Here is a 9,521-nt window from a genome sequence, read left to right as displayed (position 1 = left end):
CCTGCAACAAGGAGACCAAGGGGATTTAATAACAGCTTTCAACTACCTGAAGCAGGTTCAAAAGAGGATGGAGCTAGACTGTTCTCGTTGGTGGCAGATGACAGAACAAGGAGGAAGGGTCTCAAGTTGCACCAAGAGAAGTTTAGATTAGATATTTAGGAAGAATTTTCTCACTAGGAGGGTAGTAAAACACTGGAACAGGTGACCCAGAGAGGTTGTGGACTCCCCACCCTTGGAGGTTTTCAAGACCCGGCTAGACAAAATATTGGCTGGGATGATCTAGTTGGGGATGGTCATGTTTTGAGCAGGGGTTTCGACTAGATAACCTCCAGAGGTCCCTCCCAACCCTAATTTTCTATGATTCTATGATTCTAAGTGTCTCTATGGGTTGCTACATCAGGTCTCTTGTTCAAAAACTTAATACTCACTTATGAAAATTTTTCATTAAGGCCTTCTGATCCTTTGAAGATGCACTCTTTTCTGAAGGTGCTTCCAGGAAATAAGTGTTTTGTAAGTTGAGGTTAATGGAACCTATCTTTGAAATTTTCATCTAGATGTTTTAGTAGGTAACCTTTCCACAGACCCTAAGTTGCCTCTTCAGCCTGGATTGAAAGCAAGAACAGCCATAGAAGGAAATTTTTTACTTTGTTTCCAAAAGGAACAACCATCTTTCTTAGCTGCCTCTGTGCTACATGCTATATCCACATGGTCCTCAAACCTCGGCTTCAGCATCTAAGTAACTCAAGATCTATGGATAAATATCAACTACACAACGACATTTGACTACATTTTTCTGTAGTCAAAAAACAAGTGAAAACTAGGAGCTGGTATATTTGGAGGGTTGAACCTGTAACATTTATGTATCTTCTTCACAAAAGTTAATTCTAGAGAAAAGAATAGGAGAAAATGGAATAACATGAACTGTTGTCATGAAGTTTTTTTTCATCATTTTCAGCTGAGGAAGCTATCATTCCATCACGGCCCAATATAATAGATGTTTTCAGAGGCATTATGAGAACTACTGAAGAGAATGGCCTAGACCTTTTGAGATTCCTCTCAAAATACTACATGATAACTAAGCTTTTGCTATCCTGCAGCCAGCTGCCTGAATAAAAATAGCTTTATCTATTAATTACGTTAGAGCCCATAAAGATTTCTGGGTCACATTAACATTTATTTCTGCAATCTCAAATCACACTGGTCAAAATACCATGGCTCCTCCAGGGGTATTGAATACTTGTGTCCTTGTCCAAAAGGTCAGTACACTGCAGGTAAAACTGAGGTAAGTTACAAAGTACAGCCCTAAAAATAGGTACCAAGACACTAGATCCTTGGGGGCGGAAATTAATTTTTCTTTACTGTAGGTCAGAATAATTAGTTATCAAGCTATGCTATCAAAATACAACTATATCCATGCAAAGAGTAACAGATTTTGGAGACACACTTCAAATAGGCATATACCTCTCTTAATTTTATCTGGTCTCAAGTGCAGGTAATTTCCCAAACATCTCTATAGGCAGCTGTGAACACAGCTGTTACCAGAGTTGTACTTCCCTATAGAAATCAGGAGGGATTCCTGACTAGCTGCCTCTGTCTTTTCTGAGGACAGAAGTCAAAGATCTGCCTTTTGATGGACAAGACTTATTTAGTTCAGTGAGAAGAGGACTATGCACATGCTGAAGAATTTTAGATCTACCTTGTAAGATCCTTCAATCTTTATATGCTTTTTTGTAGAAAGAAACATGTCCCAGGGGCGCAGGAGCAGACAAGGGGGAAGCCTCATTCAGAGGCAAACCCCAGACCAAAGTAAAAGAAGGAAAAAACATACTTGTTACAGGGGTCCGGAGCAGCGAGGAAGCATGCCATGGAAAACTGCCTGGGCAGTTTATCAGCCACGCCCATCTCCAGCTGGGGCTGGGTAATGTCATGAAGAGATGCCACCCAGTGAAGATAAAAATCAGCCCCGAAAGCACGGGAGAGGGGACCCCGAAGGCCGGAGGAGCGGCAGGGAACCACGGGGCAGAAAGCATCCAGCCGCTGCAGTTGGCAGCGGCAACAGCAGGAGCTGCAAGAGATCCCCGAGCCAGGGAAGACCGTTAGGGATTGGAGGAGCTAGCAGGGAGGCCGGCAGTGGAGGCGGCAGCCGGAGCTGCAAGAGATCCTCTAGCTGGGGAAGACCAGCGAGAACCAAAGGAGCCGGTAGGGAGGCTGGCAGAGGCAACTGCAGCAGGAGCTGTGTGGGATCCCCGTGCTGGAGAAAACTGGTGGGAATCAAAGGAACTGTTGGGGAGGCCGGCAGCGGCTACAGCGAAAGCCAGCATGGGAACTCCCATCAAAGGCAATGGGTGCCATGGCTCCAGGGTGGAGGCGGGTCCTGGAGGGCAGGAGAGAGACCCCAGCTGGGGTGAAGGCGTGGACCCCGACCCGGAGGACGCGCTAGCCTAGGGGCGTTAGGGACATTAGGGGCTAGGGGAGTACGGGACTCTCCCCGTGGTTGCCCCTCTTCTTTTTGTTCTCCCTTTTTCGCGCTTCTTCGGTAGTCGTGTTGTTAGTTTCTTTTTTTTATTTCATGTCAGGTTGTTTCAGGGCACGGGGTTTTATGGTGGTAAGGGTATCAGTTGTGCTTTCCTTTTTTTTTTTTGGGCTGGTCTATTTTAGTTCCCTGTCTAGAGCAGGTTAACGGAGCCCTCCATACCAGGCTGGGGTAGCAGGGACTTCATCCAAAGACAGGAAAGGAACCATGTGAGAATGTGATGAGGGCCAATGGCATCAGCCATAGAAGGCTCAGGGCGTTGAAGGGGACAAGCCCAAAGGCTGAGTGTCACCAGGCCCTCCGGGTCCGGCCAGAGCCCAAGTTGCTCATCTGCAAGAGAGGATATGGGGACTGGGGAAGACATCTGCAGGGGATAGCTGCAAAAGATCCTGAGGCTTGTCTTGAAGGTTGGCGTATAGCCGGGGTGTAGGGGAGGTTGGAGCTCCATGGACGTCTGCCGGGATGTGTGACAACTCTGGAGGCATCCTCAAAGGGGAACCTCTCCACTGAAGGACCATCCAAAGTTGTGGCAGGTGAGTTTGGAGGGTCACCCTGAAGGTAATCGAGGTACCCTCTGGGGGCTCCATGAGGTTCCCTGGTGAGCAAGGTCAGCAGGTAAGCAAAGGCAGCTTGGGAGCGAACCATCAAGAGGAGATGGGCACAAAACAATTTAGACCTCCATTGCTAGTCCACAGTCTTCACTTACATAATTCTACTATCAGAGAATTATAAATAAAGGAACAATAAAGGAAAGACCTAGATTCCAGAAAAAGAAGTTGGCATCCTCCTCTGGCACCTCCCAGTCTGGTCATTGGCATAACTGGAAGAATTGATACAACAGTTAAGAATTGTGGAATAGTCTTTATTGATCTATACCATTTTTTCCTTCCTTTTGGTTCTTATTCCAGACCTTTCTTCTTTCTCACCCCCAACCTATCCCTCTTCATGGATCACTCTCAGGTAAATCTAATACAAGATACAGATTCCTTGCCAGAGATTGGTACAATTAAACTCACCATTTTATGACCACAGGGTTTTTATTCCCCCTATTTTCTGATTTCGAAAAAGAAATGAGAATGGTATCTTATGCTAAATGTCAGTTATCTGAACTTATATATCTGCTGCTTTGAGTTATACATGATGACTTTCCTATCAATCATTCCCTTGTTTAAATCCCATAGAGTGGTTCATTAACCTCAATGTACATGATGCTCACTTCCATGTGGCAATACATCTGGCTCTCAAACAAATTTTTATTTGTGGTACAAGACAATCATTGGCAATTCTTCGTGCTTCTGTTTGACTTTTGACCACACTATGAATGTTCCAAAAATGTCTGTTGGTGGTGGCACCTCATCTTTGGCATTGAGCCATGTAGGTATATTCATACCTTGATGACTGACTGATTTGGGGGGAAATCAGCTTCATAGTTTGCAGAACTAATCCAAATAATTCTTCATCTGCTTTTCTCCTTAAAAATTTGTGTCAAAAGTTAAACATGAGCCCTCTCAGTCCATAGAATCTATAAGTATAGTATTGGACATCAGAGGAACAAGAGTCTTCCTTCCCCAGAAAAGGTTTAAAATAATCTGATGCAATGTGATGTCAGAACATTCTGCAGTCATCAATAAGGATGGGTCTCAGGCTGCTGGACTAGAAATGCTGAAGTTACTATGTGACACCCTTTGTCAGGTGACATTTCAGACCATTCCATGTGTTGCTCAAGTCAATATACCACCTGAATCATCACAGTGACTACAGGGGTAACTGGTGCCTTCTGAGCCTGGGGGGACACACTGTGGGCAGGAAGTGGCTGGCCTGGCAAACTGTGGACCACCGGCCGGAACACAAGTAAAGCTACTTCTATCCCCCGGGCAGGGGTGTGGGCCAAAACCTCAACCGTGGCTGCCACGGGCCCTGCGAAAAGAGCTGTGGCCTCTCTGCCTGGCTTTGTGGGGTTGCGGTTTGCCATCCTGAGTAGTGCTGAGTCAAGGGCCAATCTAAGGAGGGGCATGTGCCCCCCCTGAGTTTCCCCTACCAGTTGCCTGTGAGTGACTCTGTTCATAAACATTCTGGAACATCATATTTCATTCCTTTGGTGTGGGCGGATCAGGAAAATCTGTTTGCCTAGAACAGTAATTCTCAACAAGGATGACATGGCACCCTGGAGTGCCTTGAAATCCTTTCAAGGATACCACAGGGTACCAGAAAATGTTAGCACTGTTAGGTGTGAAAACATGACTCACAAGATTAAAACCAGAAATTTCAGACAGGGAGCCATAGTGTTAAACATTCTGACCTGTTGTTGGCTAAGCTTATTTGTAATGGAAGAATTGCTGTATTTTTCTGTACTCAAAACACAAGTGAAAAGTAGGAGCTGGTATTTTCAAAGCGGTCTATTGATGGGTGCCCCAAGTCTTAAGAAGTTGAGAACCAGTGCCCTAGAAATTATATTTTCTCCTAAGATGTTGGTCACCGATACCTCCCAAAAGTGATTGGAAGGGGCACAACTGAGTCAGTTTCAAACATATGGATTTTGGTCACAAGCAGAAGTTTCTGCCATTTCTGAAAGAGAGAGCAGTTTTATTCCTAGGTTTAATGAGAACAAAGTAATAGACACATATTACATAGGTAGAGAGGAAAGTACAAGATAAAGCTTTTTCTATTGGGAAGGAATCGTATATCATAAAGCAAGTAAACTTGATGGCTGTAACCTCCCTGGAGAGATCAGTAAGCTGGTAGACCACCTGGGCAGCAAAATTCATTTCACACAAATGGTCTCTAAGAGGACTGATTTTGACTTAAGTCTTTTGCAAGCGAGGAGTCCCTCAGATGGGAGTGCTTGCTACCAAAGCCAACGCAAAATCTTCTATTTATTTTCTAGGTGGGAAAAGTCCTAGTATTGACAGCAGGAGCTTTTTATGATTCAGCAGTCTCTTGCACTTATGGTCTTTCACTCTTTCCAATTATTTACAGGGTCTTTGTCAATTTTATTTTTTAGATCTTCTCTGCATATCCAGCTGCAGGTATACCACCAGTTTAAAAGGAAGTAGTGTCTCAGAAGTCTATTTTCATTCTGAATATAGTGCCGGACTCGGTGCAACTCACAGGGTGGATAATACCTGGAGAAAGTCTACCAAATGGAGTCATTCTCCAGAAAGGCAAAGCACTCTCTTGTGGAAGAGGAAGTCCTCCATTCTGCAATCGTCTGTTCCATTTATTCTACCCTAAATTACCTGTTGGTGAATGCAGTTTGGGGATGCATCAATAGAAGCATTAGGTCCAAAACACGGGAGGTGATGGTGCCTCTTTACTCAGCAGAGGCCCAGCCTCATCAAGAGTTTTGTGTGCAGTTTTGGGCTCCATATTTTAAAAAGAACATGGAGAGGTTAGAGAAGTCCAGAGGTGAATGACAAAATTGATAAAGGGCTTAGAAGGCAGATCATACAAGAAGACGCTGAAGGAAATAGGCATTTTATCTTACAGAAAAGGCACTTAAGAAGGGACATGATATCAGTCTTCAAATATCTGAAGGGCACAAAGAAGAAAAAAAACACCTGTTCTCTCTTGCTGCAGAGTAGAACATGGACATTGGCTTGAGGCTGAAGCAAAATAGCTTTAGATTAGATATTAGGAAAAACATAGACACTGATAGAACAGTGAGGCGGTGGAAAAGACTACCTAGGGAAGTTGGAGGTGTTCAAGAAGAGGTTGGGTAAGCATTAATCAGGTATGATCTAGAAGCAGCTATGCCAATGTTCTACTATGGGTATCTTCCATGTTTCTGGGTTTTGTTGGTTTGCATGTGGGGCCAAGAAGGATTTTTTTTCCCTTTCCTGCCACTACATATGTCAGGGTTTTCTTCTGGGGTTTTGTTTTGTTTTTGAAGCCTTCCTCAGAAGCACTGGGTGCTGACTGCAGCCAAAGCTGGGAATTTTGACTGGGGTGTACCAGTGCTTCTGCTGGGACTTAAAACAAGAAGGTTCCTGACTAGAGGGTCTGCCCCTTTGCTCAGGGACAGACTGATTTTGGGTCATGAAGGAATTTTACCCCATGATCAGATTGGTATGGACTGTGAGGGTTTTTGCCTTCTCTGTAGTAGGGGATGTGGCCCTCTTCCTTGAATTTCTTGAGCATATTTTAACAACCTTGCAACAGCAAGATGTTGGCCACTGTGCTCCCCCTGCTTTACCTCTCGCAGGCTAGGGTGTCATGTCTTGTGATTGTGCTGGGGCTGTGTAGTTTTGATAATAGGTTAAATAGTGGATTTGTATAGGATGGTTTGGATAGGGAGGATCCTGCCTTATGCATGGTTGGGACTAGATGAACTCTGGAGGTCTCTTCCAGCCCCTCTTTTCTGATTCTTAGCAGACCAAGGTGGAGCTGTTTTGCACTTTCAGTGCAATCCTCTGAACAAGGCAAAACTTTGTAAGGCCAAATATACATAGAAAGAAACAAGCCTCCAGGCAGCAAGAGCCAGATCCACCAAAGGGCTACCATCTTAGGTTCTCAAGTCCAGAATTTAGATTGCTCTCAGCTGCTGCCTTTTGATAATTAACATCCGTGTGGAAAACTGTCTGAAACCTGACAATACTGAGTAGCAATGTGCCTATCTGTAATCCCAGTGGGGCTGTGGCATTCCTCTCCCTATGCTGACTGCATACCCTAATCCAGTAATCGTTTTCAAGGACATGTTAAACTTCACAAAATCCCCACTTGGAGGAGAAAGTGGAGGTGGCAGTCTGAGCCACAGCCTTGTGGTTAAATCACTCTCCTGAAATGTGGGTTTGAGTCCTCTCCAGCAGAGACCTGAGTCTCTTGCATCGTAAGTGAATGCTCCAACTAATGCTGATACAACTGGAAATGGTGCTTCCCACTTATTTCATGATATTAAGGGCTGGTTTGGATGCTTCCTTTCAGGGAAGCGCTTGCAGCTAAAAAGCACAACCAGCTGTTAAGAGAATTCCTGGTGAGAGGCAGAGCTTAAACCTCACATCTGTTGGCATTTCCTACTGGATATATTAACTGGCCTACCTGATCAGAGCATTAGCTTTTGTCCCACACTAAATTGACTAACTCTGGCTTCATTGCATAAATAGCTTGGTTGCCTAACCTGGGACTGTGGATTTCAGGAGGTGACAAGAGTCCTTAAAAATGAGGTGCTGCAATACAAGCCTTACAATGCCTAAGTCCTGTGAGCGCAGTGAATTAATGTGTCAACAGCACAAATAAAGCAGGAAAAGAGCATTGTTTGTAAGCAAGCCTCAGTTATGACCTAGGAAGAGCATCTGTAGATAGGTCTTCAAAAGGGTACTTGATGTGGTACTGAGATATAAAGACGTGCCCACTAGACCCTGCATGAAACTACAAAAGCCATTTTACACATTAGCCAGCCAATGTTATTACAACTTCCATCTATTTTTTTCTGGTAAGTCTTGTACCTGTCCTGTTACCATTATAGAGATGCTATCATTTGTTATTGAAATGAATAGGACACTCTACAGCACTGATTCGCAAATTTTTGGCTGTCATATACGCCCTCTTACATTTGTTTAGGCTGCTGTACACCCCTCTGTATTATGAATTATTAAACTCTAATACTGTAACCTTCCCACCAATGTAGTAATTACTGTAGTTTATTCTTCATTTTTTCCTTCTTTCTTTTCCTCCCTCTTTCCTGTTTCTCCATTTCTCATATCATCTAGGGTTTGGCTGTGCAGACCAGTTTTACCACAAGCAATGGGTAGAGAAGGAAGACTGAAAAATAAGAGGGCTCTAGGTCTGCTGTAGCAATTCAAGTATAGAGCTTCCCAGGGATCCATACTTCTCCAGCTTCCTGTTTTTACAAGCAAGCCAAAAGCTTCCAATCAGGATACCTACTGTTAAGTATTTAAATAAAAATGTAGGTACCATTTTGTGGGGAGGAGTGGGGAAAAGGCACCTATATTCAGGAGATTTTGGTAGCCATGTTTGAAAGTCAGCCCTAATGTTACCTGGCTTTACCACCTAATGAAGTGGAGATGCTATTGTGTATTGCTTGCTTTTTACAATGTGATTTTCTCTTTTGTAAAACATACAGTGTATGTGTTTAAGACTTCTCTTCCAACTCTTGCCACCATACCTAGTTGTATTAGGAGATTTACTGAACTCAACTTCCAGTCTGAGTTCCTGCTCTCTTTTAAGAAAAATAAAAATAGACTTTTCAAATTGAAGTAAAGAAAGGAAGGAGGAGGCACAATAAAGAGACAATCACTTTGTGTGCGTGTGGGAGGGGGACAGCAAAGCTTGTTTGCACTTCTCAATACTTCTGACTGTTAAAAATAAAAAAAAAGATTATTTAAGTGAGCATTCCTTATTATCTTGTTAGGCTAGAGCAGTAAGGGCCAACCTTTTTGCTTTGCCTGCCACAAGTTAGCCCCGCACCCTTCCCATGTGCTGCTCCAAACCCTGCCCCTCACTTGATCTGCTGCTCAGCTTTCCTCTCCCTGCCTGATCTGCTGCTCAGCTCCCTACCCTGCACTCCCAGCTTCACCTGCTGCTCAGCTTTTTGCTCCCTCCCCTAGGCACCCCACCTGACCTGTTTCTTTGCTTTCTGCTCCCTGCCTGATCTGCTCCTCTGCTTATAGGCCCTGATGTCCCAGCCCTAATCTGCTGCTCAGCTTTCTACTCCTTGCCCTATGCTCCTGGGTTTATCTGTTACTCTGCTTTCTGCTCCCAGCCTGATCTGTTGCTCAGTTTTCTGCTCCCTGCCCAGTCTGCTGCTCTGCTCCCCGCTCCCAGCTCGATCTGCTGCTCAGCTTTCTACTCCTTGTTCTTGTCCTGTGCTCTAGGGTTTAGCTGTTGCTCTGCTTTCTGCCTGATCTGCTTCTCACCATGCCCTCCTAGCCTGATCTGCCGCTCAGCTTTCTGCTTCTTGCCCTGCGCAGCTTGCCTGATCTGCTGCTGAGCTTCCTGCTCCCTCCCTCCCGGCCCGCCCCACGCCCCCCAC

Source organism: Gavialis gangeticus, unplaced genomic scaffold, assembly GCF_001723915.1.
Source record: "Gavialis gangeticus isolate Ggan-Ray unplaced genomic scaffold, GavGan_comp1, whole genome shotgun sequence".
In the NCBI taxonomy this organism is placed as follows: Eukaryota; Metazoa; Chordata; order Crocodylia; family Gavialidae; genus Gavialis; species Gavialis gangeticus.
This window is presented reverse-complemented; position numbering follows the sequence as displayed.